The 25,027-nt window shown below is 38.6% G+C and overlaps 1 long non-coding RNA gene across 2 annotated transcripts; it reads left to right on the top strand.

Annotated features, from left to right (window-relative positions):
- Positions 1–7,171: 7,171 nt before the first annotated feature.
- Positions 7,172–15,080, top strand: LOC122983432. 2 transcript variants are annotated; one of them, XR_006403689.1, is made up of 4 exons: positions 7,172–7,294; positions 8,196–8,417; positions 11,817–11,883; positions 12,468–15,080. It is a non-coding gene; the product is annotated as an uncharacterized LOC122983432 (long non-coding RNA). The 2 variants fall into 2 exon arrangements; XR_006403688.1 differs by lacking the exon at positions 7,172–7,294 and having other exon boundaries at positions 7,305–8,417.
- The last annotated feature ends 9,947 nt before the right edge of the window (positions 15,081–25,027 follow it).

Genomic DNA, 25,027 nt, shown 5'->3' with positions numbered 1-25,027 from the left:
GAATCAATAGACTGAGTAGCTTGAAATAAAGTGAGACTGAGCTGCTGGAAAGAAATAAAGCCACCTGGTGGGGTTCATCTCAAGAACAAAGGCCATGCTGCAGAACACCGTGGTATTAGAGATTGTTACAACTCTTCAGTCAAATACAATGATCATTTGTTGAATAGTGGATTGCTGTAAATTCATTTTAACTGCTATGCATCCTTGAGATTACACTCTATTGCATTAGTTGAGATGTTGATGGCAGATCACAGAAGAGTCTCAGCCTCAGAAGGACAGAAATAATATCAAGTCATTGAGTATTGAACCCAAACATTTCTCATTGAATTGTTCTTAATCGGTCCTGAGTCTTAAAAAAATCCATATTTTCGAGTAATCGTTCCACAGTATGATTGCGTCCCTCTCTAAAGCACCTATTGTGTTAATCAGTGCCTAAATATTCAGTGTATTCAACTCCAGAAATAATTCATTCATTCCTTCATTACCTGGAATCAAACAAAGCTCCTCAACAACAGAGTAAATTACCACCTTTTCAGTATCACACAGGACAAAGAAAAATAATGAGTTTCAAAGTGATCCCCAATTTCGAAGGATTTGTGTAAATTCGAAGCAAATTGGTGAAGACAGCGTTTCCTCTGAAACTACACATTAGCAGGTCTGTCTTAATTACAACAAAAGCTGATTTAGCAATGCTTTGTGTCACAAGAAAATACCTGTAATTTAAGTGCTGAGAAAAGACTCCTTTACATTGTCTGTAATAGACGGTCTGTACCCGTTGAGTGGAAGAACCAGGATTCAGTCTTTAGCCTCCTCCTCTTTCTACATCAGAGATGTTGGGAAGCAGAATATCAAGGTCAAACTCTCAGATCTGCTGACACAATCTGCTGACACAATTATAACCAAAGATTACATTCTCCTGAGGAAATATTTCAGCGTGATGTGGGAAACTGTTTCCATGGACAACTACAGTTCTCCAGCACACAGTATAGTCCAGTTTTTGACAGCAGACAAGCAGAAACTATTCCAAATGATGAGCTGTTAAATCCTCCCTCCCGAGTAGCTAAGGAGTAAGATAATTGCTTAAAAGGGATCATTGGCTATTACAAATCGGCTAAAACGAATATGCAAAAACAATGGCATGGACTTTTAAGGTTACAGTAAGGCTTGTATTTGTAGTACACTACTATAATATTAGTTCTGGGAGTATTTAGTCAGGTGAGGCGGAGAGTGTTGAACTTTTGCTCATCAATAATTAATCAGGCAGTTCATCATCCTTTCATATGAAGAGACCAAATGCCTCAGAGGATGTTGGCCTACACTGGTCTTCCTGCTGCTGTCTCTGTGAGATGTGACTAGACTCTTCAGTCGGACTCATTCTTCTCACTTTGCAGGTTTACAGCTACTGAACAGCTGCCAGAGCTTTTTACTGGTTCATATCTGCCTTACCCCCCGCAGCAAGAGTCAAATCACATTTCTCATATCTGCTGCCGCACGTCCGCAGAAACCCAAGAAATAAATGTAATGTGTCTCAGTGCCCAGAATAATAACCTTCTCTGTAGCCGGAGGAGCTGAGATCTAACTGAAGAATCTGACAATGAGACAAATTTCTTTAAAAGTGGTAATGGATGTACAGGAGTCTACAGTATCTGGATCACCAGCCAGCATCCTCAGTAAACGTCACAACACTGATTTACACAGTAGAATTAATGTGACACAAAAGGAGCCTTTCACTACAAATTTAGGAATCAGTATTAAAAAGTCAGAGGTATAATTCATAGATTTTCTGAAGATTAAGCCCACACTGGGCCATGAATAAATAAAATGCAGTAAGATGCTGTGAATATTGTGTCTCTGACTCAGTGACACAGCAGCAAAATCTGGTTTGCCACTAATATTTATTCATAGAGGAAAATATTTGACTTTTTTCTTTACTCCTCAACTAAAAAAAGTGACTGGTCTCATTTATGGTCTAAATTTACTTAATTTTATTTATCTATTTTGTTGTTGTTGTTTGTTATAGTTTTCAAATGTAAGACTGATCAACCAGTGTCACTTTTCACCTTCAACTGCTTTGTAAAGAAAGTAGAAAGAAGCAATTGTGTTGTGACTTTGGAGAGAAACGTTAACGTGTGTTCATGATGGCATATTTCAGTCAGTTTCTTTACTTTCTTTTTTTATCCGGTCTTGGACTGAGAAAGTACACTCTCTGCTGTTTGATTAACATTGTTGATGTATAACAGTAACCCAGCACCACCCATGAACACAAACATAATCACCCACAAAGGTTGTAATCCCTCCTTCCACATACTCATTGTTCAGAGAGCAGAGAAGTGGACAATAAGAAGTTGACCATGTGAGATCAGACAGGGATTAGAGGATATAGGTGGCCTCCTACAACCCAGTGGAGTGAAGCACTATGACGGGGCAGCTTGGAGCTCCAGCAAGCCCTGACACAAACAGTGATATATGAAGGAAAAAAAAAAAAAAAAAAAAAAAAAAAGGGATTTCATGCAGCTCTTAAACTTCTGAACTCTGTGAAAGATGACTTAGATGCTACAGGGTTTACTGAAGAGGCGAATAAGCCAGCACAGAAAGATGAAAAGAAGGTTTAATAGGGGAAAAGAGTGAAAGAAGGGAAAGTAAAAAAAAAAAAGAAAAATCCTCCTAAATCTAGTACGGCAACACAAATATGGCCTCAGTAATGTAATAAAGTTGAATCAAGTGTCATCTAAAGTTAAACATTATAAGCTTAAAGACCAGTATCAGAATATATCCAAGTAGACAAATACTGTATAGTCAATCTGACACAAATAACTCATTATATGTAAATAATATGCAAATTGAAAGATACAGCTAAACCTATCTGAGGTATTCACTTTAATTTGCCATTGAGATCTGTTATTCACTCCGACAGTTCTGGTATAACAACATGAGGGGGTGTGGCGGAATTTGTTTGAGGCTTATTACTTATCAACCTGCAAACATCCTGGCATTTTAAATATGATTGTAGAAAATAACGTCAACACATGCAAAAAAGAAAAAAAAACGATATGCATAACGAGCTGAATAATGTGAACCTTAAAGGCAAAACACATCAGACTGAAGACTTAGCGTCGTCCATGCTTAATTGGGGTTTTGAAAAGTTCTCAAAAAGTGTTCAAATGTCTAAAAATTCTGCACACAGTCACACTCATTTTATTTATAATATCTTACCCTACAAGAAGAAGCAGGTTGTGAGTGAGACAACCTCGAATCATATTCTCGTCCACTGTTACAAAACTAACTTCTGTATCGTTGAGGCAGATTTCATGCTCCAGATGGGTCTTACAGATGTGAGTTTGCGGAGTGCAGATGCTTCTCTGATACAGGCCAGTACACAAAGAGCATGTCTACTTTGCAGTTGTACAAAACTCTGAATAATACAATTATGCCTACCTGAGTGCTCCAGCTGGTTGTTGAAATTCTGCTCATTGGTCATTTAGAAGAGAGAGGGAGAAATCTGGAGTATAGATTTAATGAAAAAGTTGGAACAAAAACATCTGCTGCCAAGAGTATCCAGACTTTTCTCCATGAAAGAAAGTTTCTGTCTATTCATGTTATTGTACTTTGTTTTCCTTCTCTCTGTGGGAAAATTCTATTGGAAATCAATTTGACCCTTTGATATGAGGAATCTCTCTGAAATAAAGAATTGCTGTGGCCTTCCTGTTTGTCCTTTGAACTTGAACCTGCTTTCAAATGTGGCTTTTACATTTGGATCTTAACTGTAAAATGTATAGGTAGAGCAGAATAATTTGATGTTTGTTGTGGTTTGCCTCTTTTTTCCCCCCCAAGTCATTTCTTTAATTCATATTGCTATTTTGTTTTACTTTGTATACTTTAAATTTCATGTACCCAGATTTAACAATTACGATACAAAAATTACATGTTAGATAAGTTTAAAAGAAATAAAATCAGTTCCCAGCTTTAGTGGGAATAAAGCTTATGTCTGTATTGATCTTACTAAAGCTGCCTGTGTTTTCATTGTATTACATTACACTGTAGAGTGAATGCAGCCTGAAGTCAACAGTTCAGCGGCCTTGAACCGTGCAAAGCTCTCAACACAAGAGTGACTTTGTAAATACAGGCATTACTGCAGGCAAAGCTGAACACTATTATGTCTGACAGTGGAAGTACACAGTTTAACAGTCATTCAGTACTGCGTATTTCTATGGAGACTATGTGACTAGATAAATACCTTAACATCAGTCAAATAAGTCGGCAATCTTGATGTTGCTGTTCATTGTGTACTTAGCAAGAGAGAATTCATATTTCATCTTAAAAGAGTGACATACACATTAATTTTGTGCATTTTTGTTTACTTCCTTGCAATATTAAAGTATGAATAAAGTAAACTGAACAGAGAGATGAGTTACAAACAGCTGGGACAGATGGATACTGATTATTGGTGAGCTATGAGACAGATAAAAAAATAGAAATTATGTATCCAGTGTTAGGCAGCAACACATTACTTAGTAACAGGTTACTGTAATGTGATTACTATCTCAGTAGTGTAAATTCTTTCAAACTGAAGGCTGTCTTGTGTTCTGACTGTACACATGTACACATGATGTAGTTGTAGAGTATTTGGATTTGTGAGGAGGAACCTTTGATGACACTGGACTGAGTAACAAAAGTCATGTAATGAGTAAAGTAACAAATTCTTTTTGCGGCTGAGAGCTGCTGATTAGCAAAGTAATCACACCCTATGAGAAGTGAGACATGTTCGACTAGATTTTAATATTTTCTTTTAAGATGTCAGTAGTTGTGAAGAAGTCAACTATTGAACAGAAGCATCCCAGTAACATCTGAGCTTCAACCACATGGAGGAGACATAATGAGATTTGGAAAACCAAACCAAACTATGTCCAGGCCTGCAGAGCCGCCAGCACTTTAATCACATTACCTCATTCTTATGAGGATCATTTCATGAGGACAATATTAAGCTCTAATTAGATTTTCAAACAGAGACCACAGAAAGAACATTGTAGCAAAAGCTTCTGTCACTTGATGACTTCCAACTGCAAAACATAAAAGACAAAATATAATCCTGCTTGATTTTTTTTTTTCTTTTACAGTGACTGGAGAAGCATATGCTTCAGAATTAAGCACATTAGTCATAAAGACACTCACTTGACTGCACAAAGTTTGTAACATTGTATACATATGCTGCAAAAACACCAGAGCAAGACAAATGACACACATCAGATACAAACATCCTGTTTTATATTCCAGAGCCGAACACATTCTGAATACATGCTGAGAGCTGTTGTATGCCTCTTTCTCATTGGACTGTACTTTGAAGTAGCTGTGATGATAGCTAGAGGGAAACAATGGTCAGAGAGGAGAGAACAATGAGGTATTGTATGTGGGAATAATTACTAAAAGGTAGGGGAAGGAAGGAAATAAGCAGAGAAAAAGAAAGAAAATACAGCAAGAGAAAGTAAGAGGAGATTATCTCCATCCTAGTCTCCTTAACATATAAAGGTGACAGAAATCCACTTTTCCCGTGATGGGAGATCTCATAAGGATCAGAGCTAAAAACAGGTTCTGTCTGACACAGAAATAGCATTATAGCATCAAAGTGTTAGAACTTTGTGTAATGCTGAACTGCTGAACAACGTCTGAAGAAAGTGACACAGGATTCTTAATGAATCTTTAGCTGAAGCTTCACAGTCTGGTACAAAGCAAATGACCTGCAGCATGAATCAGATGGTCACTGGTCCTTGATGTTTAAAAGAGTTGTGTTCAGAGGCTGTGATGAAGAGAACTGCTCAGCAAGCCCACACAACACTGACAGCGAGTTAGTCAGGAAATCAAAACAAAAAAAAAAAAAAAACTTACTGCACAGATGGAAAACTGGACAATTTGATGGTGTTCAGTATAGATAACATTTCATTAACTCATATCTGATCTTAATTAGCACAGCAAAGTGGAACATAAAAGAGAAAAATAAGGTTTGGAGAGGTTAAAGAGGTGAAGCTCAGACTCTGATTAGAATGACATTGAAGCTGTCAGATGTGGTGTTATACACATCCTTCCTAATGGGCAGTGTAGATAAACCTTATATGGTGGACCTCTAAAATATTTTTCTTTAGATGGCTAAGCTATATGTCTTCGAAAACCATTACAAAGCTATCATTTTCTACTGATAATTTGCATCAGGGTTCATTATCTCTCTGTCAGGGAGAAATACATCGGACGTGGACTGGTGCCATGGAGGCAAAATTGCATCTGCTTTGCCCAGTTCACGTGTTAGCATGTTATGTTGAACGCACGGCCCCCGTCAGACGCACAGAACAGTTGTTTGTGTGCTACTGGAATGGTGTGGCTAAAAAAAGCCCTATCCAAGAAATGCCTTGCTGGGTGGCTTTGTGAGTGCATCTCCCAATACTACGGGCAGGCAGGAAGAGACCATCCCACTGTGGTCTGTGCACACTCTACACTCTACCTGTCGGGCTCCTTTTCACAGTCTGTGCTCACTGGATCGAACCAAGACTAATGAAAAAGGTGGGTGAGTGTGTCAGCTGTGTTTCAACTGACCCCCCTCTGTACATGATACACCTGCATTTTTCCTGTGCTCCCTGATGACCCGGGGAATGGGATGCGCAGAGGTCTGTTGCGTGACAGTAGACCCTTGTGAGGTTAGGCCATGGCCTCGCCCGCTTCAGTGATATACTATCTGGGTTGGTTGGGCCCCCTACTTCGCTGCTGAGGCGGCCTTGGCTTTAAGAAATAGGTGGGCTGCAGCGTCTAACCTTAGGCGGTGAGGATCAGTGAGGCTGGGTCTGATGTTATGTTGCGGCAGGGCGTTCATTCATCAGGTTCCACTCACTGTACCCATAGAGTACAGTGGAGGGCGGAGCCTGTGTGAAGTAGAACGAAGGTTACGATATTCCTCCACATGTATTCAGGTAGGCACGTCCTGATCGGCCAGCTGCGTTTACGCAAATTTCAGTGGGTGAATACATGCTTTTGATTGGAGGAGAGTATTACGCGTATAGTCCAGTGGAGGGCGCCACCTTTGCTAATAGAACTAAGGTTACAATATTGTAACCTCCGTTATTCCACAGCACGCTATCTGATATGGGCTAATTGACAATCATGGAGTCATAACCCAGCATGCAATTGGGTATAGAGCATTTTAAGCCTTTTGATTAGAAGGCTTATCTGATTACCCAAAAGTCCCGCTTTCATCAAGGAAGCAATTATCTCATCACTGATCTGTGGTCATCACATAAAGAGCATCTGATCAAAAGTTCGTGGCCATTGTCTGAAAATAGTGACAGAGTACAGAGATAACTTTTAAACCTTTCTTTTACACTTTCGACCAAAACACTTCACAGGAGCCCTCACTGATATTACAATTTTGTGTCTGACTGCTGAAAACTGACATGAACAAGCAAACAATACACTAACTACACCTGTCATCTGTTCAACTGTTCATTCTTTTTTTTTTTTGTCAGTGAGTGTGAAGGAAACATTTTTTCTACTTCTACTGAGAATTCACACACAGCAAGATGCAGTCCGGTGTTGACATTGATCATCTCAACATTTTAAAAAGCACAGCCTTTGTCACTTGTTTTCAGATACAGCCAGCACTGTTTTGTACAGCTGTAATCCAGACAGTTCTATCGTTGGAGCCTGAGAGCCACCAACATTGACAACTTCAGGGAAAATGTATTAATTTATTAGTAAATGTATTTACTCATTAATTCTTAGTTTTATGGAAAAGAACTGAATCTGTGGTTTGTAATTGTCATGTTGACTTTATTATATAATTCAACAAACTAAATAAATGGAAAATGTACCCTGAATTGTAAATATTCACAAAGATCAATATCAATATTGCTTAATATTGGCTGTGTTTTGGTTGAGTAGTCAAGTTTTAACCAGTAAAAAGTGTTCGAAGGTGCATTTGTATTGTGTGTGTGTGTGTATGTTGTCTGCTGCTCCAGTCAGTGAGGGAAATGCAGACATCATTTAGCTGTTTGACAACATCCATCTGTGATGACAAGACAGCACCAGTGGATGAAGAGACATTCATTTTGCGACACACCACCTTGTCACTCGTTTTTTCAGACAATCACAAGCTTGTCTTCCTCTCCACAGACAGACAGCCTGACTTCACCATTTTCTTCACTGTTATCTCTCCTCAGTCCTCTCCATCAGCCGAGTGTATTATCAGCTGACAGATGTTCTCCAGAGAGACTGGACTAATAGTTGGGTGTGTGTCCCGGTGATGTGTGGCCCCTCTAACTGTAGGACACGCTCAGGCCTGCTGGGCTGACTCTGGTCCTGGTGGAGAAGACTCTGGGCAAATCTCTGGCTGTCCCACCTCTCCAAGATGGGCCAGAGGGATAGATCAGAGATAATGGAGTGTAAGAATTTATCTTTAACTTTGCTTCAATCATTTAATCATTTAATTCTGGCGCTGGGATTAAATGTGTGTGTGTGTGTGTGTGTGTGAATTGTGATGTAAAATAATTCATGGATGTTATAACCAAGGGCTTAAGTTTTAGTAAATCTACATATTCAGGTGTGAAAAAAACAATTCAAATCTGCATGTATACATTCATGAAAGATTTAAAAATGAACATACTGCTTCTGGAGCGATAGTTTAATAACCTCTGCCATGACTGGTAAAGAAAAAAAAAAGCAGTATTTCCAACACACACGTGTAGATTAAAAGACATGCTGTTGAAGCCTACCTGTGCCACACAGTTTCACCTCTGAATTTCATTGACTCTCAACAAAAAATGAACTGCACATGTTCTGGTTTGGCGATTCAGAAAGCAAATGCTGTTGTTGGCACAATGTTACCAACTACAAAATAGTTTTATACTTTTTTCACAGATAACAAGAAGATAACTGTTGATAAGAAAGAGAAAAGCCTTGTGTCATTTAAAACTCAGCCTTTAATGGTGATATTATCTATAAAGCAGAGGTGGGGGTTTTAAAGTTGAACGTATCAAACACGACAGCAAACTTGAACATCAATATATAAGTCAAAGTCTATCTATCCATCTATCTATCTATCTATCTATCTAATCTAATCTAGCTAGTTTTAGCTCGTGATACGGCAGCCTGCTTATCAAAATTTGTCGAAATAATGATCGTTACTAAGCAAGCAGATGTGGGGCACGAATGTTGAGCATGGCATCGCACAGCACTTTCTGTGAGGGATAAAAGTGACCCCTCAGTGGTTCGAGATATAAATGATCTTTTTTTTTTTTCCCCTTTTATCCCACACCCCCCATAATTCACTAGATGATTAATAAACCCATTTTAGGAAAAGTCATGAACTGAGAGATGTAGGGGTTTTATTTTAACATGCATTTGAAAATGCCAGGGGGGTAAAAATGACCCCTTGGTGGTTCTAGTGTTTAATGATCTCCTGCTAAATAGGGAATGGCTTCATATTTTTTCCCTGCATATGTAATTTCATGATGAAGTCTGACAGTGTTGGTAATGTAACAGTATCCAATTCCTGAGTGCAGTTTTTTTTTTTGTTTTTTTTTTTAATGAATGAACCATCAAACCCGTGGCTGCTTTTCTTAATCTGTTGTTGTTGTGGCAGACAGCTAAACAATGAAACCAACAGTCCATAAAAAATCCCACTCTTCTCCTTCAACTCTCCTTCCTCCTCTTCCTCATCCATGAATAGAGATTACAGAGACATATACAGGACAGTCATTATTCACATGAATGCAAAAGATCATCTGTCAGGAAAACATGGGTCATTTAAGGCATTTATATCTGTTACACAGTAGGTGTAGTAGTGGCGAAAGTAATTAGAAAAAAACATATAAAAGTTACTTAATAAGAGTTGCTTAAACCAAGCTGAACACCACTGTGACAAATCCACCTGTATCCATCTGGTGTCTCAGTGGAGTGTCAACTGTTGACATGTGTAGGAGGTGGTATTGTTGGTGAAGTCACAGATGTTTTTGTAGCAAGCACCTGTAAATTGGATTAGTGTGTGTGTGTGTGCTGTACATAAGAATACTTATTTATTCACTTCATATGCTTATTCTAGGTGTACTGCTGCCAGGACTTCTTTATTCATATACAGAATGCATAGTAGTTCCAGGAAAACACGCACAAACATAATTAGGCACACACACAAAGATCACTGCTGTATTTTAGTGTAACAGCTAATCCTGTCTCTCTTTTAAAGGACCACTGTGTAGGATTTCAACCCACATTTTAACCACATGAAAATGTATTATAGCTATGTTGGTCCACGGTGCAAAACATTAGTTTCACAAAAACGCTCTAAAACTGTGAGATGCCTACATTTTCTTGGTCTATTCTTTTCTATTGGCCTGTGTTCACATCACATGACTGTCAAGTTTCTGTCTGCAAAAACAAAACAAAAAATGGCTCCCATTCCGTTTATTCTCAGTGGAAAATGCAATATCTTAAGATAGTTTCAGCATTAAAATGCATTTTGATAACATTTATAGTGAGAAAATTGAAATTGGAATGCAACATTTTCTATCATTGCTATGGTGGTTGCTATGGACGCTGCTATTGCTGAAAACACATAGCTTGCATGTTATTTGAATCATTGTCTTTGTGTTGTGTAGTTATCTGAGCTGTTCCGTTATTTGTGTTATTTCATGTAACTGTTTGATGATATTATTTCAATAAAAAACACAGATTGTCAGCCTTTTTTTGTAGACAGAAGCTTGACAGTCACGTGATGTGGACGCAGGTCAATAGAAAAGAATAGAACAAAAAAAAAATGTAGGCATCTCACAGAGCTGTTATTGTGAAACTGATACGTTTTGCGCTATGGACCAATGTAGCTATTACACATTTTGATGTGAGACTGGATTGAGGATTTAGTGGCATCTAGCGATGAGGTTGACGCCTCCCCCTCACCTCTCCTTTTCAAGCATGTGGGAGAACCTACAGTAGCTGCGAAATTCATGAAAGGCCCTCTCTTGAACCGCTCCGTTCCGCTCCGTTCTGGGCTACCGTAGAAACATGGCGGTGCAACATGGCTCCAAGGAAGAGGACTCGCTCCCTATGTAGGACTCATTCTAAGGCAGTGAAAACACAACAATTCTTAGTTCCAGGTTATATACACTAATGAAAACATACTTGTGAATATTACTGTATATTCCATTTCTGCCAATAGATCCCCCTAAATCCAACATATTGATCCTTTTCTTTGAGTTTGCACCAGTGACGACACACATTTTTGAGAGTAACAGTTTCAAATGTTGAGTTTCCCTGTTTGCATTTGAGCCTTGAAGCAATCACTTCAATCCTAATTGCTTCATTTCCCATCATAAATTGATCCACCTGCTTTGTTATTTAGATGTTAATTCCAAAGAAGGAAAAAACAAATACAAACAGAAAAGGTGATTTTACATCATTAAAGTGACACTGGGACAATGGAAAAGTGGGAATTAAACAACATCAATACACTCTTACCGTCGCTTGTGACATTATCTGATCTATGAGTGATCGAGAGATTAAAATAGTGGAGAGTTCACAGGAAGTTGAAGCCGTTTTGAAGTCCTCAGTTCTAAAACATTGGTCCAGTCACACTTTCAAAGTGATGCTCTGATGGACTCACCATCAAAGTTCTTTTTCAGTGTTGAAAAAGAAAACTTGACAGAGTAGGTTCATCCATGCCCTTCACTCAGATACGGGAAAGCTATTGACTGAACTCTGTCAGATATGCAGAGAGCTGTTCCTTTCTACTGTCAACTGTTTGACGGAGAATACAGAGAGGATGAAACAATCTTTGACTCTTTCTGTAGTGGCCTACTGAAGGTCCCAGAGGAGGCCAGCAAAGAAACTGAAGGATAAAGGAAAAGAGCAAGCAAGGTACAACTTTTGTCTCGTAGTTTGACTGAAAGAAGAGCTTAACTACACAGAGATGTAGACATGTGTTGAAGCCAGTGTTGAGGGTTTTTCTACAAAGCAAAGTCATTGTCACTATAATTTGGGGTGTAAAAGGCTTAAACTGTTATTTTAATTATTGTTCATGAATTTCAGTGAGACGTTATGGAATCACTTTTATTTTTGGTGTAGGTTACAAGATGGAAAATGCAGTGAAGTGGCAGCTAGTGAATTTTGTAATAAGACAGGCCAAATGAACAATATATGAGACTGAAAAACAGTTGAAAATGTGTGTGGTCAGAGAGGAGGTGGTTCATACATTATGTTTGTGTCTCTAATGAAGGTAAAGTCAAAGTAGAAATCAGGTTCAGTCATGAATAATGTAAATAAATGTAAAACTCAGTAGTTCAGGGGCGATGTGTTCTGTATTTGGTGGTGATTTGATGTTTAGTCATGAATGAAAGTGATCTTTCCTCTGACTAGTGGAAACTTTTGTAATTGTGCTTTGTGAAAATAATTTGTTGAAAATTAATCAAATCCACCCTCCTCTATCTCTCTGTTCTCCACAGCTAGCCGATGGGGGGTTATCATCACTGGACTCATATCAAAGGAAGCTGATGAGCAGCTGCTCCATCAAACCTGAAGAAATGGAGGCAAAAGAGCAGCATTTCAGCTGCAGTGGCTCTACAACAGGACATGCTTCTCTCTGTGTTTGCTGTTGGATCTGATGCAGATCAGCAGGCATAACGTGGCTGCTTTGACTGGCAGCTTCAGATTGAAAGTGTGCTTTCCTGACATGATTACTGCATCCTAATGTGCAGGCAAGCCTGTATTTGAACAAACACAACATATATAGACTTCTACAGGATATTAACATCTCAGCCGCTCGGCACATAGACTGTGCATATCTGTTCAGGTATTTGTAAAGCACATTTGCAGTTTACCTCTGTTTATTTTCAACAGTGGATTGAAACAACAAATAGCTCCACTGAGACTGCCTTGTATAATAAAACTCAAACTAAATGCTATTAAGTGCTGCAAATTAATAAATGAGAAGTAAACATTTTGTGCTTTATAGCAGAATTGTTCAGTGAAACAGCCAGGACCACATTAGGTTTCTACGGGAATTTCACAGTACGTAACAGATGACTGCATCAGACTCTTATCCAGTCGCTTCAGTAATTAAACTGATTTAAATCACTGAAATGAGTGTCTGTGCTTTTCCCAAGAGAAGACTATCACCCCAAATGTAATAAATAAAATATGCATATTTGTCTATGAAATGTGCAAGCTTGCGGAACAGGAACTACTGGCAGCCTGAGACCTCAGGGATAAAGAAGAGAGAAGAGAGACCACAAAACCTCAGTTCATGATACAATAAAACACTTGTTTACTTGGGGATATACAATAACATGGGGTAAGAAATCCTGTTAAAGGTTTTGTGTTTCCAACTATTTAATTAATCTATGTTGTAATAGAGGCTTTGGGGTATTTAATCTCACTGACAGTTTCAGAGTTCCAGATGTAAACCAGATATTTGTTAAAATACCACCAGAGAACTAAATATTGAAACAGTTAACTGCTTAATGGAAGAGATTTTTTGCACCAGGCATCATACTCTGTATCGTAGAGTGCTACAACTTTCTGTACGCCATGATTTACAAGTCATCAGACAGCCATGAAAACGAAAATAATATTCTAACATGAATATGCAGGGTGTTCCCCAGTCTGCGTGTCTAAATATCGGATGTGTGATGAAGTCCGAAGCCTCATCCTCCCTGGTGGAATCACATTGTAAACGCTCATTGAGCAGCTATAAATACAAGTAATCCTACAAAGCTCTGGGGTGGCAGCATTAGAGCGGGTGATGAAACAAACCCTGAATGAGGAGTCTGAATAAAATTGACTGCACTCAAACAGCAAACATTATTGTATGATGCCTTCACAGACAGATAATGTGAACTAAAATATGCAAAAGAAGCAAAATACTTGCAGCCATTTCTGAATATAAAAAGGTATTTGATCAATGTTATATTTACAGAATTTACAGAACTTTTGCTCAATGAGCCAGAATTTACTGGAAGTGAAATGTTCAACTATAAAATCATTATTACATTAATAAATGTTATAGCAGCCAGTCAAAAAGATTGCACTGTAACAGCATGGAAGGAAGAGTGCGAGAGCGGGCCAGAGCTCCACAAAAGGTCCAGTGTTGCCTTTCCTTTTTTATCTCTCACTCTGTATGAATCATAGTGATAAAAGGCGTCCTTTTTCTCCTTGAGAATAAAATGTTTCACAGACACTGTCAGAACTTTTCTCTCCATCATCTATTTTACATTGTGTCTGTGAAAAACTGAATCTTATTTCCATTATGTGTAGTTAGAACAGGAATAATGTGAGAGGAAAAAACATGTTTTTTTACGGACAGTCAGATGGGATTTTTGTTGTTTTCTTAAAATCAATGTAATTATGATTCTAATATGAGCCACTAACCTGCCATACAATATAATAGTGTATTTCAGGGGCTCTCTAGTGACGAGACAACACATTATTGTGAAATGTGGTGAATTGTTTCAAAATAAACAACATTAGCAGAGGAATCACAGTTCTGAAAACAATCACAGATGTTTTACAGATGAAAATTAGCCTTTCTGGCTAACTCTGGCATATTTTCAGAAATGTTATTAATATGCACTGTCCCTGTCAAATAAAATAAATGAAATGTGGAACTAATCTTCCCCAGTGTTGGAGTTTCTCAATTGGCTGTTACTCTTTCTAAATTAATTGGCTGAATAGTTTAAATTATGTCCTTAGGGGACGTTTACTGCCAAGCCCCGAGTGGCGCTCACTCAGCGGGACTGAGAGTGAATGCAACCCCGAAAACACACATTTACCGACCGAAGCGTCTCACACGCACACTGACAGGAGAACCGACCTGCAGGTACAAAGAGACACCACAGATCCATTTTACCAGCCTGCATGGCGGTTAGCATCTAGTTAGCATGGATTGTCATGCCGTGCTGTGGATTAACAGCACTGTGCTGGGCAGCAGGTGACAGGTGTGTTTACAGTGTTTGTGTGCTCTAATAGACACAGCTGACAAACTGTTAACCTAGCATGCTAATCCTACGTAAACATATGAATACAGACATCTGCAGATAGAAACAGATAAAAGCAGCGGGAGTTACCAAATAATTAGAACGGTTATAATTAAAATTAAAATAAGTTCTCTTTCAATTCAAACATCTTAAGATATGAGTGGAAAGTATTGATCTTGCAACTGCATTTATAACTTTTTTGGACTCAAATGTAGCATAACCATATGCTACTTCAATACACACAGATATTGCTGGGACCACTACAGAAAATTGCAGATGAACATTTAATTTCCAGGAATTTACATTATAGACACTGCGATTGACTATCCCTGTAATAAACTGGCCACAATGTCGCACACTGACCGTGCAGGGTCCAGCCATATACTAGGTTTTGACCTAGTCTAGTTGCAATAAGCGTGTCTGACATGTTTTGACTGCTGTCCTGAGCAGAGAATCTGATGTTCTCTCATCCTCTCTATATGTTCAGCTCTGCCTGGTGTTAACAAAGACATATCTTCCTCTCTGAAGGGGAAGATATAATACATTGTTTAAAAGGCCAATCCCTTTGACTTTGAACAATCCCTTTTGAAATTGATTTGGTTTTACTCTTCGTGACATCGGCTCATTGCGAATGCCATACCTTTCGTATTTATTTTTACTATTCTAGTAAATTATTCTATTCTAGTAAAAAGAGACAGTAGCTGGTCACCTCTCAGACCCTCTGTTAGTTCTGTTATAATCTGTTCTGACCAGCAGCTCAGAGAAAACAGGTTTTCTTGTTTTGTTGTTATAGTTTTTCTGATGCTGATGACATACAACTGAAGCTTGTTGTATTCTTGATTCATTCTGTTAACATGTCACTAACTTGCCTTCATTTCCTCAATGCCAACAGGCCAATGCTGTAAGCCACTGGATTTCATTTTCAACATCTGTGATTAATTACTTAGATTTCTGAGAGATGGCTCCAACTGGAAGAGAAGAAGGCCAATCATTGCTGGCCACACCATCATAATTAAAGAGGACAGAACACTACCTCAAACAGGAAGCGCTAGCTTTGTTAATCAGTCAAATTTAGTCAAATTTAATTTACAGATATTCTAAACAGTATTATGACCAATGGTCATATGGCGGCACGTGGAGAGCTGCACGAGGTGCACATGAGACTGTGAAGAGCAGATCAGATGGGGGAGAGGTTTCAAAAACCCAAGTGTGTCACCATGGAGACTAAAATCATCATCAAATAACTTTGCAATTTCATTCATCTTCAAATCCAAACTGTGCTTCCTTCATCAGCCCCAGAAGACCTGACCCTAACATTGGAGGAGTCTTCCTCCTCTGCTTATTGGCTTGTTCTTCTCTCAACTCTTCCTTTCTCCAAATAATATTTTGTTGTTACAAAATCACATTATTCAAATGACTTCATAAATATTTATGGTGAGGTATGACGGAAGCCAATGGAGGTTTTCTGCTTCCACCTTTCTGCCCTTTGTAATTATACAACTGATTGACAACCAAATGTGAGAGAATTTTGAATTGACACACACCCACATTGATCAATCAGATGTTCTGCCAAAATTTCCTCTCTTGCTATAACAATATTAACTGTGTGCATGTGGAGGCACGTTGCTGAAAACTAGCTATAACCCAATGAAAATACTTCAGTCAGTATAATCACACACACAATGTATTTACAAAAAAAGCCGACTGCCTGAACATTTATTTTGGAGTTCATGTGCGACGTGGATCATCCTTATGAGATAATTATTGTTACTTATATTTATTACATTTTTACAGCAACACATCCCCATGCTAATTAGCAATATTTGTTAAATGTAATGGTGTTATGTAATGGTAATGGTGACAGTCATGTCTCACCTGTCCATCAGGCATCCTGCCGCTCTGCACACCTGTTCCCAATCATCTCATCAGCCTCATGACCTGCTGCAGTGCCTTCCTCCCCAGCTGCACCTTATTGGCTAATTAGTCTCCCAGTACTCAGTGTTTCCCCTCAACAGATTGTCAGATTGTTTTAATATTGTCATTCCTGTAAACTGTTTATCCTCCTTTTCCTGTTGACCGTGGTCTGTTTGCCTGCTGGCTTCTCTCATTTTTAGTTGCCTGATTTTGCCCACCTGTGCCTCACAGTACACCTGCATAACCAGGAAGTAATGTCTTCATTGACTGTTTACCCTGCCTCAGTGTTTTCAACGCTTCTCCGAAGTAAATGGAAAACCATTACAACATCTCGAATACAAACTACGTTGACAAATAGGAGAGAGGTAATAAGCCGGAAGAACAACAACAGCCTAAAATAGCTTTATAGGCTAGAGATGAGTCAGATGTGAGGAGGATTACATCTACTCAAATGTGCAAAAGAAAATGTAAAACAATGAGTATTCAACTACTGCTGATTCTCCACTCTCAGTATTTACTTTTTTCACTCAAGTTTCTTTATGTGCAAATGAAAATGTGCATAAAAACGGAAAGTGGACAGAAAGGCACTTACAGATTTAAGGAGACAGCATCTGCAATCATTGTTTCTCCGCACGTTTATGTAGGTTTTTCATTTCATTTGTCACTCATCTATAGTTCGCTCAATATCTTCATCTCTTTTTTGCCATCATGTATTCAAGACCTTAGGGGGCCTTATTTATAAAACAGTGTATAGGATCCATACCAAAAGTGCATGTGTACACCAAAGCTGAAAATGGTGTGCGGCAAAAAATTATAAGATTTATAAAACTGTGCACACGCACAAATGCACACATTTTTCCCTTTATAAATCACAATCTTCTTGAAAATGTGTGCATGTGGACGAAGCTCATACCCCACCCCTTTCATTCCCACAATCAACAATAAATGGTTAATGCAAAGGTCTCATGAATGATTGATGTACATGTTATTCTGTGGAATAAAGAGGTTCAGTATTAAAAACAGAAGAAAGCTTGAGGGGCTGACAGCTGCAGCAGCTGTTAATACAGTCGTAACGAACGAAAACAATTCACTAAATTAAACAGTGGCAAGTGAGGACGTGGCAAGAATCTATATAAACATGTACATGACTGATGAGATCACACTCTTAGTATCTACAAAAGGATGAACTCTGTGTTTAACTCCAAAATACAGTGTGCCGGTGTTTCTCTTATTTACACAGTCAAAATATGAGTGTAGGGGGTGAAGATGAACAGTGTTGTCTCCAGTGCGCTCTGTACGCTTGACAGCACAGTGGTGTTTTAACAGACAAGAACAGGGCTGGAAGTATGGGAGGAGCTAAGGGGAAAAGGACATGAGCTCCCCTGAAAGCCTACTTTGAGAAATTTAGTGGGAGCTCTAAAACATCGTCCATTTTTTGTCACAGGTTATAGGTTTTGATTTTCTGTACATTAAGGTTCCTAAAATAAATAATAGTAAAAATGTCAATGTTGTGTTTATTGGCTCATTACATTTCAATTTGTGAACATTCGTCTCCACTATAATAAACACAATGCTGTGTCTGTTCCTGCTGTGGCCATCCATGCATGGCGGCGCACTTAAATCACTACGTTCATGTTGACACGTTCCAGTAGTGAATAGTTGTGGGCATGTTCCTGTGTCATCATGCAATGTAACCTAGGTCTGGTCTGTTTAGAAACATGGCACAAACTCATTGTGTGGTGTGATTCACTGTGTGGATTTTTTTTTGTTGTTGTTGCTTGAGTGATATAAAAACACTGCAACGTGAATTGTTTTTCTGTCTCTTTGTGGTACCTGCATGGCTAGATTTTCTCTGTATGAAGTGAAATGTAATTGACAAGATTAACTGCAAAAACTATATGAGAACTCGATAATATCATACTTGGTGATATATGCACAGAAGAGGAGGCAGAAGAGGTTGCTCCTCACCTATAAAATCAAAATATAAAAAAAAAAAAAAGAGTAATTGGTTGAATTAAACCATTATCAAATCTCAGTATCAGTTATAAAAAATTTCTCACTTCTTTGGAAAAAATCCGTTATTGAAATTCTGATTAAAATGCTTCAACAGCAACATCTGCAGGGCAGGAAAGAGGGGAAAGGGGAGTCTGTGTGAAGTGATGAGAGCAGAGCTGAGGAGGACGGACTCCTGCTGTCCTCCTTAGGGCAGAATCTCTTGCATATAGATAAGAGTGTGTAAGTCATGTATTTGAGACATGAATTCATACATTTTGATGGGAACCTACACTTTTAGAAGTGAATGTTTTTGTGTTCTGATCTCTTCCTCTATCAGATTTTAAGCTTTGTGGTACTTTATTTCTGTATACTAAGAAAATACACAGGAAACACGTATAAATCATGTGATATGTTGTCTGTTTTTGATGAGAACATAAATCTGTTGTCACAATAGGACGATACTATAAATTTGAAGTTAACTTTGTTGGTAAAATGACACATTCTAAACCACTCCAGGGCTAAAATGAGCACTTCTTTATTTAGAAAAAATATGTGTAAATGTCATTAAAGAAGCAGCCTTTTCACCAATCAAGGGTTTTTTATTTTTGAAAGCAAATAGTGTTAAAATTGCCCCCTTTCTACAATTTCATTGGGTGGGGGGACAATGATATAGTATGATGCGGTTTGTTGTAATACTCCATGTTACATTCTGTTTGAATACCAATTGCTATAATTCAACAAGGTTATGCTATAAGTTTTGTTGGTGTATGGTGTTTTAAAATCTTGTTCCATGTGCATTTGAACATAAGAAAGTAGAGATCACACATCCTGACATTTCAGCGGCACTGTGCTGCTCCACAACTGGCCGACCTAGTTGTGAGCACCACACTCACTGGGGGGTTGGGGATGTGATGGTGAGACAGCGCATTACATTAGCGTTTTAATAATGAATAAACATAATAAATTGCAGATGTAATTGTTTAAGACTGGAGTCAGCATGTATCTTTTAAAGTTGTGTTTAAGGTTCACTAGAAGCAAAAACATGTACCACTGCTGGCCTTAATGTTTATAATAAAGTGGAGATATAATTAATGTTTGATATGAAGTGAAATTAAATGTGTGAGAGGAATCATTATACAATCTGGCTTCAGTTCAGTACCTCACCATCTGCATCGCCAAGTTCCCCTGTATATAAAATGTTGGAAGGCCTGGCTCAGAGTTTACATAAAGGTGAGCACATTCTCCTGTCAAGTTTGTTTTTATAAATCCCTACTTTTTCCATGGGAAGTGGCGTACACCTCTTTCATGGTCCATTTTGTGCAGACGCAATGGTTATAAATGAGGCCCCAGGTCTTTCAGCATTTAAGTCATTTATACACGATAACTTGCCTCAGTCAGTGCTTTGTGTGAGCAGAATGAGAGCTGAATTAAACATGAGAATCATTATTTGAGAGGACTGAATAATGATAATAATCATGTTAGGAAAAAAAAAGAACTGTTTTTTTTTTTTTTTTACATCAAATCCTCATTAATCTCTCCACACATTTGCAGGCACAGCTGTCACCGTGTTAGTGAGTGGAGTGGGTGTGTGGCTGTGATCTAACTGGATCACTGCTCACTTCCTACTCACAGTTTTCATCACCCAAACACACACAGTATGTGCTGCTTTCTGACTGTTTCCTCCTTTTTTTTTTTACACAGAAATGCAGCATGAAATTAGTCAAAGTGGAGTCACTGAATCAGTCCATTTGCCATTAACAATGCTGATATATGTATTTTGATATAATTTCATAATAATTTCATATGAGATTGGGCTGTGACAGTTTTGGTTGTGACACCTGTGACAGTTATCCATGTCATGACAAGACAGGACAGGACAGTGAGGATTTAGGTTAGGATGAAAACATGAACTTTTACAGTTTAACACAGGAATGCATGTAATTCTAGCACTGCTGCAATTTCCAGACACTTATAAAGATGTACAGTGCTGTACATGTGGCTGTGTTCGTTACTTTCATAAATAATTAACAGCAAAACCATATTTTTAAGGGAGGAAAACAAGCAGCTCTATAAAGCTGAACACCTCTACTATATCTGATGATCTGTTCCAGCTCATGTAAAAGCAAACCAATCTTATACCATGAGTTTTTACCACAGTATTTAACACTGTAGTTGTTGTTAAACCGACAGAGCGGGTAGGGATAAAACTGTGTTGACTTTTTCAATAATCCTGCTTACAGTCGGCAACTTGAAGGCAGTCGAATCAATGTGGATATCAATGTGGAGATGTGGCATTATGAAGGGGAAATATAGTAGTTTTTAGATACTGTATACACGCTAAGCCTGGTTAGAAAGGTCACTGTTGATTTAGTGATTGATGAATAAAAATATGCTGCTGCAACAAAGTCTAATCAATTGTGATTCTTTCTACAATAGATAAATAGAAACTACTCCAGTAGACAGCACCGAAGGAGCTGTGAAACCTGCTAACCTGTGACAGAGAAGTGAACTGACCCTCGTCTTTCAGAAACACAATAGTTCCATTTTGCTAAAGCAAGTTGTTAACCCCTCCATTCTCTGCCATTCTCCCTCTACTTCTACTCATGTTGTGGAGCGAGACTTTATATTCATCCTTTTATGTTGTTCAAACAGTAGAGTCGCTTTTATTTGGAGCGTCTAGTGTTTGATTGAGGAACATTCTCTTCAAATCACATCCTGTGTGTGTGTGTGTGTGTGTGTGTGTGTGTGTGCTGTTGAGGTCGAGAAGTTATCAGAGTGGTTGTTGTGCAGGGCTGCTGCTGAAGTAAATAAAATGTCATTCATATTCTGTCTGTGTAGCCTTGTCAAGTCAAATCTTATTAAACTAATCTGCGGTGACAGACGTTGTCACTCTGGGCCACCGACATGCACGACAAACAGGACAGCGAGTGATGTTACTGAAAGTGACTTGGTGAGTGTGTGAGTTCTCTGTATGCTTTTTTTTTTAATTCATTATATAATCATGTGGGTGTAAATGAGTGGAGATTCACCTCACAGTGCCACAGATATCCAACACACACAAATCAACTGATTTCAAGTCAATTTCATGATCTTGATAACACTTAATCTACAATTTCAACATGTGATATAACATCATATAACATTATATTAAGCTGAAGGCTAATGTCAATACAACAGAAAAAGCTAAACATTAAAGATACAGAATATTGAGAAATGTTGAAATATGGCTCATTGCTGATATGAACAACTTTGTAAACTGAGATAATTAACAATTAACATTAAAAGTTGTAATCAGACGGAATAAAAGTCCAATCAGATGGGACTTTTATTTTGTTTTATTACAAGTCTGACTGTATGATAGCATAACAACTTTATTTCTCCCCGAAACTCAGAGGAGACGATGTTAAGATTGATGATTGAGAGGTCATTTGTGGTGAAAAGGCAAAATGACTGAGGCTGAGTGAGGTTTTATTCACAGGTCAGAGTTTAGTCCCAAACGGCTGAGAGCAGTAAGACTTGGCATAATAAATGAGACATGATCTCACCTGGTGGGAGATTCTGCAACGCTGATATTAATAATGGAGGAATTTAGGGACTGTGGGTTGTGTGGGGGGCCACATAGACCAGGCAAAAGCATGCAACGCATCCATATTTCATCAGGACAGTCTATTTCATATTGAATACTAGTTTGAGCTACAACATTTACCATTACAAAAACACATATTATTACAGTAACTACTGTTCAGGAAACTTTCTTTAAAAGGCCTAACCAGTAATCATTTGAGTATGTAAACTTGAGGTATCACATACATTTTTGAAGTTTGGGAGTTAAAGGACGGGTTCACAATTTTTTAAGTCTGTCTTAAAACAATAGTCAGGTGCCCAAATGAACATTGAAGCAGGTTTTTTTTCTTGCCATCATCATTTCACCTGTTGATACTGACCATTTAGAAGATATTCTGAAGCTTCAGCTGTCCAAATTAGTCAAATCAAGTAGATATCTTTCAACGTTAATCTTTTTAGTACCAGAGTCCCTCTTTTTGTTACTATACTTCCACCGCAGCTCAACAGGGAAACACTGTCCAAAGAAACACAAAGAGGGAATTTGATGCTAAAAAGACTTTTGGACCCTAATGTATATATAATTTTACTAGAAAACATCCAGGTTTCTTCATTTCCTTTTTAAAGACAGAAATGCCGACTGTGATAGAGAAGTCTGAGCTTGAACAAAGAGACACAGTAACATGAGCTTTAAACCCACAGAAATGAAGTAATGGGATCTAGAAACCAAACCAAACCAAGTCCAGGACCAGCCGAGCCCCTAGCACTTTAATCACATTAGCTCTTTCTTGTGAGGACAATGATTTCAAGAGGACAATAAATAAGCTCTAATTAGATTTTCTAGCAGAATCAATTGAAAGTAAATTAGCTACTGTAACTTCTTAAATTACAAATGTAAATGACGGCATGATCCTGCTCGAGTTTTCCCCAAATATTTCCCCTTTGTGAGCGAGTAGATATATACACTGTTCTGTTGCAAAGCTTTAATGCCACTGGAGAGGTCTGCATTATGTAAAGAAGCTCCGGAAGGTCTGTGTTTTATAAAGAGAGGGGAGAAGCGGGAGTCTCTGGGTATTAACTAATTAATAATGATGACTGGTGGTTGGCAGCAGAGCATGAACATTCAAATGAGCCTGAGAGAGAGACATCTGTCAGACAACACAGTGAAATGATGAAATGTTACCTCTTCTCTGTCCTCACCCGTCTTTTTGTCTGTTCATCGTCTCCTCTCTGTCTAGATAAATCAGCTGGGATGTACATATACTGTAAATTTGCCTGGTGAATAGAATTAAGTTTGTCATTTATTTTTTCTCTAATAAAAAAAATCAGTACAACTGATAGCGTCACTTGCTACATTTAAACGCACAATAGAGCTGCAGGGAGTGGAGCAGAGGATGGATAGAAGAATTCATTCATTCAGAAGAAGAATATTTGTACACTTTGTCACTACTGACTTGCAAATTAAGGCTGTTTCCATGGGAAAGTGTTTTCAGCTCCCCATTACCCCTTATCCCTGTTGCCACTTTGTCATAAACACACACACACACGCACACACAATTGACTTGCAAAAAAGGTGTTTGGAAGGAAAAGCATGGTATGCTGTCACTCTCTCTCTCTCACACTCACACACACATACGTAAAGTAAGTAAACCTGTTTGGGACTTTATGGCCTCATCATCATGACAGCTGTCAATGGTAATGTCCCTGCTCAACGCTGGCCAGTCCTCTGCGTGTCCAGCAGTTAAATGTACAAAATCCCACCATTCTGTTTCCATCTCTATTGATCACCTCACTGTCTACAAGCAACACAGTCATGTTTGAAAAGGCATTCAAAATATTAGTACTGCAGCACTTTAAAAGACTTAAAACACACTTTGTAGGTGGTTCTTAAGCTTAATTTATACTCCCGAGCGGACGTGCACACAGACAGCTGCGGACACCACGGACAGGTAGTTGTTCTGTTTCTACGAACTTCTGGGGTCCGCTTGGAGGACGCGTTCCACACCAGCGCAGTAGATCGCCGTCTACAGAAGCACAGCGTTGTGACCGTGTGGACTGGTGCGGACAGGTTCACGAGGACACATCAAATTGCAGGTACGCAGATGTCTGTGTTAGCAGCAGCTCAGCTAACAGCCTGTACCTGATGTCCGGTGCTCACCAAACATCGTCGGAGAAACACTGATTTTTTAGGTGAAACAGCTTTATTCAGTGTTTTTACCTGTAATCACCAGGTCTGTTTGTTCTGGAGAGGAGGAGACCTCTGAGGGTAATTCTGCTCCCCGTAAAAACATTCTGAAAGATGAATCCTGGAGTAATCCTATCCCAGTGAGGCTGGTTGTTTAACAACGAAGACAACAACTCCCATGATCCCTTGCTACTCCACACCGTCATCACACTACGTCTTTTGTTATTCTTGTGATTGAGAGACCCCTAGCGGCTGAAATTACATATTGCACATATTGTAGTATCAATCAATCTACTGACATGAATACATACACATGTAGAGTACCAGTCAAAAGTTTGGACACATTTTCTCATTCAAGGGAATGGGACAGTGTGTC

This window comes from Thunnus albacares, chromosome 6 (assembly GCF_914725855.1).
Source record: "Thunnus albacares chromosome 6, fThuAlb1.1, whole genome shotgun sequence".
Classification (NCBI taxonomy): domain Eukaryota; kingdom Metazoa; phylum Chordata; class Actinopteri; order Scombriformes; family Scombridae; genus Thunnus; species Thunnus albacares.
This window is presented reverse-complemented; position numbering and strand designations above follow the sequence as displayed.